At 44.7% G+C, this 5,743-nt stretch overlaps 1 non-coding gene across 1 annotated transcript; it reads right to left on the bottom strand.

The window, feature by feature from the left end:
- Positions 1-681: 681 nt before the first annotated feature.
- Positions 682-753, bottom strand: TRNAA-AGC (transfer RNA alanine (anticodon AGC)). The gene has a single exon. It is a non-coding gene; the product is annotated as a tRNA-Ala (tRNA).
- Between the last annotated feature and the right edge of the window lie 4,990 nt (positions 754-5,743).

The raw sequence follows: 5,743 nt of genomic DNA, 5'->3' as shown, positions 1-5,743 counted from the left end.
CACACCATTGTAAAGCAATTATACTCCAATAAAGATGTTGAAAAAATAAATAAATAAAATAAAGTAAATAAGTCATGGAGGGGCTTCCGTGGTAGCGCAGTGGTTGAGGGTCCGCCTGCCGATTCAGGGGACACGGGTACGTGCCCCCGTCCGGGAGGATCCCACATGCCGCGGAGCGGCTGGGCCCGTGAGCCATGGCCGCTGAGCCTGCGCGTCTGGAGCCTGTGCTCCGCAACGGAAGAGGCCACAACAGTGAGAGGCCCCCGTACCGCAAAAATAAAATAAAATAAAATAAGTCATGGAGATGTAATGTACAACATGGTAACTATAATTAGTAATACTGTGTTGCATATTTGAAAGTTGCTAAGAAAGTAGATCTTAAAAGTTCTCATCACAAGAAAAAAAATTTTGTAACTAAGTGTGGTGATGGATATTTACTAGGATATTGTCATTTGACAATATATACAAATATTGAATCATGTTGTACACCTAAAATTAATATAATATATATGTCAATTATAAGTCAATTTAAAATTTGAAAATAAAACAGAAGCGTAACAAGCATAATCAGAGCAACATATAAGTACTTGGAGGCAAGATGATTAATTTTTCAGATTCCACAGGAAGGGTTGTGATGGCAGAGGAGAAGAAAAATATCTCTCAAAGAAGGACATGACAGAATGGAGATGCTGGGGATAGAACCCAGGACATCATGCATGCTAAGCATGCACTCTACCACTGAGCTACATCCCCACCTTGCACACTATCCTTCTTATAAAGTATCTTCATGAAATAAAATGAATTTATCCCCTTTTTAATAGCTGATCACAGTGGTGACCGGTTAGGGGCTTTTTTTTGGGGGCGGGGGTCGGTGGGTAGAGGGCACAGAGGGTGTGTAGGGGGCAGGTTCTGGGAATTAGGAAAGAAAGAAAATTTACTTTTCTTCCTATGCCTTTTGTACTATTTGCGCCTTTTACCATGAAAGCATTGCCTATTTAAAACAAATAAAGATGTAAAATAAAAGAGAAAATTAAAGGTTAAACAAAATGACTTTTCAGCAACAATGCCCTCATTTTACAGATGGAAATCTGGACCAAATAAGGGAAGGGCCTCCTCTGTCCACAAAACTTCCATCTCCCCCAACCTCCCTCTGAGCCCCAGAATCCTTCGTTCTTCCCTGGGTTAAAGCACTGACCACGCCTTGCTGCCGTCATTTCCATGCCTTGCCCATCTCTGTGCCCTCAGTACTCAGCTCAGGACATCCATCGTTTTTACTCATCCTGCAACCAATATTTGTTGAGGACTGACAATTGTCCAGACATTCTGGTTAAGTGCCAGGAGTTCACTGAATAAACTCATGGTCAAAGTCCCTCCTGGCCTGGCCTTGTAGACAGGGGTGCCACATACAGTCACACAGGCTGTGCACTACACAATTTCAAGAAGTGCCATTCACGTAGACTGTTATTTAACTTGTGTCCCCTGGATTTGTGCAGTGCACAACCTATCTAACTATAGGTTGGTTAGTTAGTTAGTTAGGCTAGTTAGTGCCACATAACTATGTGTCCAATAGTCCAGTGGAGAAGATAAACAAAGCAGCATGTATTTCTTTTTATTGGAATCAGAGCAATGAAGGAAGAGAACTGGGTGTATGACAGAGAACAAAAGGAGGGAGCTATTTTGAGTTTCACATAAGCCATTCTGAGAAAGATATATTTAAACCAGAAATTATATTAGTTAGGAATTTTATTTAGTTGCTAGAAACAACTTAGTAGCTTCGACAAAACAGAGTTTCCTTTCTCCCTCATTCCATGAGAAGCCAGAATCAGCACAGGACTGATTTGACAGCTCCAGCAGTTATCAGGAGCCCAGCCTCCTTCTGTCTTTCTGCTCCACGTTCCTTAACATGTGGCTTTCATTCTCAAGGGTGCCTCATGGTCCAAAATGGTCACTAGAGCTCCAGCCACCACATCTGCACCATAGACAACAGGAAAAGGACAAGGACATTAGAAAACTAAGGGACTACGCCCCCACCTATTTAAGGAGCTGAACAGGGGTCCCCAGCCCCCAGGTCGCAGACCAGTCCACAGCAAGCGAAGCTTCATCTGCCACTCCCCATCGCTGGCATTACCACCTGAACCATCACCCCCCTCCACCCCCCCACCCCCATCCCTGGAAAAATTGTCTTCCACAAAACTGGTCCCTGGTGCCAAAAATCTTGGGGACCGCTGACCTAAATGTCCATTGACAGATAAATGGGTAAAGAAGTGGTATGTATAAACAATGGAATACTACTCAGCCGTTAAAAAAAGAATGAAATAACGCCATTTGTAGCAACATGGATGGACCTAGAGATTATCATACTAAGTGAAGTAAGTCAGACAGAGAACACCCCCATCCGTGGAAAAATTGTCTTCCACAAAACTGGTCCCTGGTGCCAAAAATGTTGGGGACCGCTGTTATAGAACATTCCATTTCTATCTCATTGGCCAGAAGTTGGTCACATGAACATACCATACTGCAAGAGAGGCTGGGAAATGTAGTCTCTAAGGTGTTGTCCAGAGTTGTTCCTGAAAAGGGGGAATTGTTTTTTGTTTTTTGAGTTTTTTTAATTTAATTTTATTTATTTTTTTTATACAGCAGGTTCTTTTCATTTATTTATTGTTAACATCTTTATTGGAGTATTACTGCTTTACAATGGTGTGTTAGTTTCTGCTTTATAACAAAGTGAATCAGTTATACATATATATATGTCCCCATATCTCCTCCCCCTTGCGTCTCCCTCCCTCCCACCCTCCCTATCCCACCCCTCTAGGGGGTCACAAAGCACCGAGCTGATCTCCCTGTGCTATGCGGCTGCTTCCCACTAGCTATCTATTTTACGTTTGGTAGTGTATATATGTCCATGCCACTCTCTCACTTCATCCCAGCTTACCCTTCCCCCTCCCTGTATCCTCAAGTCCATTCTCTTATTAGTCATCAATTTTATACACATCAGTGTATACATGTCAATCCCAATCACCCAATTCATCACACCACCACCCACACAAGGGCGAACTGTTATTGAGAGGCAATAAGCAGCCTCTGCTATGAACTCAGGAGTAACAGGAGTTATAAGTGAAAGAGTTGGCAGGGAGCAGGGTCCAGGCAGAGGGAATAGCACGTACAAAGCCTCCAGGAAGAGAAGGAGGTCAGTGTGTTCTCAGAACTGAAATGAGGCCGGGGCGGAGCACATCAAACGGGAGGAGATGAGGAACCAGGAGAAGGAGAACCCAGCCCCCTTACACACATCTGCAAACCCAGGTGACAACCTTCCTCTCTGGGCAAAGCCTTGGAGTCAAACAGGCCCATGTCCCTATTCTAACTTCACTTCTTACTGACTGAGAACACTTGGGTAAGTCTTTTAGCTTTTCTGAGCCTCTGTTTCCTTACCTGTAAAACAAAAATTACACAGGAACAACCTATAGATGTATCATGTGAATTCAATGAGAAAGTGTAAGTAAGGAAGTTAGCATAGCGCCTAACACATATTAAGCACACGTTATTATTTATTGATTACATCCTTGACCGAAAAAGACTCACGTAATTGTGACAGCCAACAGTCAAGGTTGTATCCCCAGCCTCCAACCAATCACCTGGCACATAGTTAGTGTTCAAAAAATGATAGCTGTTTCTATTGTGACTATTGCTAAGGACAGTAGACAGCTCATCAGAATTTCTTCCAGCCTCTTTCTTGACTGCTTCCCTCCACGCCAGCCAACCACAGATCTATCCAATCTTCAGGTTACCCGCCTCAATAGCAAACCAGAAATGAGGGTGCCAGGGTGGGAAGTGCCACCCCAGGGAGCTAACAGACCCCCGGGTGCTTGGTTAGAGCCCCAACAGTCTCTCTCTTGCTCAGGCTCTAAGAGCGAATCCGCTCAGCCCTGCTGCAGAAATGTTTACTGCACTGAACTCTAATAAAACCCATGCTTAGACTCGAGGAACCATCGCCACTTATTTCCTCATCAACTTTCTAAGCCTATTTTTATTATTCCCCTTCTCGGTGAGGGCTGTATATATTTGGGGGCTGCATTCCTTTCATAATAAGTAAACATGTTTATAAATACTAATTAGAGTTAACAATCATTAAGTGATTGGTATGGGGCCAGGGATGGTGCTGGGGCCTTGGCCTCCCTTAGCTTACGCCACCATCACAAAAACCCAATAAGGCTAGCACTCTAATGATCCCCATTTAACAGAGGAGGAGACCTAGGTGCACAAAGATGAGGTCACTTGCCCCAAAAATGAGCAGAGTAGATGCTATGGAAACAGTCTGGTAGTTCCTAAAAAAGTTAAACATGTGGTTTGCCATATGACCCAGCAATTTCACTCCTAGGTATACACACAAAAGCAATGAGGACATATATCTACACAAAAATGTGCCCAGAAATGTTCACAGCAGCACTAGTCACAATAGTCAAAAAGTAGCAAAAATCCAAATGTCCATCAACAGGCATATGGATAAACAAAATGTTATATAGCCATACAATGGAATATCATTCAGCCATAAAAATGAATGAGATACTGATTCAGGCTGCAACATGGATGAACCTTGAAAACACAATGCTGAGTGAAAGAAGCCAGACACAGAGGCTACACAATGTATGAGTCCATTGATACGAAACGTCCAGAACCGGTAAACCCATCGAGGCAGAGAGAGGGTTGTTGGTTGCCAAGGGCTGGGGATAGAAGGGAATGGGGAGGGGCTGCAATGGGGTGATGGGGTTTCTCTGGGGGTGATAAAAATGTTCTGGAATAGATAGTGATCATGGATGTACAATTCTATGAATTTACTAAAACCCACTGAATTGTGTACTTTAATATGGTGAATTTTATACTAAGTGAATTATATCTCAGTATTTTTTGTGTTTTTGTTGGTTTTTTTTTTTTTTTTTTTTTTTTTTTTGCGGTAGGCGGGCCTCTCACCGCTGTGGCCTCTCCCGTTGCGGAGCACAGGCTCCGGACGCGCAGGCTCAGCGGCCACGGCTCACGGGCCCAGCCGCGGTGGGATCCTCCCGGACCAAGGCACGAACCCGTGTCCCCTGCATCGGCAGGCGGACTCTCAATCACAGCGCCCCCAGGGAAGCCCTGTATCTCATTTTTTGGAGAGCGAGGCAGAGCAGGCATTTAACCTCAAGGCTATCTGATCGGAAGTCTCAATTACCACGTTCTGAGAAGCTCACGTGGCTACAAACCCAAACTCCACTTCGCTTCCTAAATACCTTCCTTCACTCAGTCCCCACTAATCAAGCTTCTAGAGTTGATGTCAGGCCAGGCAAGGAACCGCTAAGTGCCTGAACAGAGCTAATGATTTGGACATGCCACTAGGCCTTCATTTCTGCTGACCACCAGAGCCTGGGGCCGGCTCCTCCCAGGCCTGGGACCCACAGCAGCATCAAAGACAGGCTGCATTAAACAATGCTTTATGGCATTCTCAGCAGTCAGCAAGTTAACCACAACTGCCCCGAGTGAGGCCCCCTCCCCCTTTAATACCACCGAGCCAGTTCCCAAAGGAGTCGGCAAGATGGCTGGCCCTCATGCATTTTGCTTCACTGACACAAGATAATTTTTCTTCTCCTGCAAGTCTCCTCAATTTCCACCCTACCGCTGCCCAAAGAAGACCCAAAGCAAAAGGCAAGATGGCTTAGCACAAAGGACACAGACTTCAAAGCTTGTGAAGTCTGGGGTCGGATCCTGGCTCTGC

The sequence above is a fragment of the Physeter macrocephalus genome, chromosome 14, assembly GCF_002837175.3.
Source record: "Physeter macrocephalus isolate SW-GA chromosome 14, ASM283717v5, whole genome shotgun sequence".
Taxonomy (NCBI): domain Eukaryota; kingdom Metazoa; phylum Chordata; class Mammalia; order Artiodactyla; family Physeteridae; genus Physeter; species Physeter macrocephalus.
This window is presented reverse-complemented; position numbering and strand designations above follow the sequence as displayed.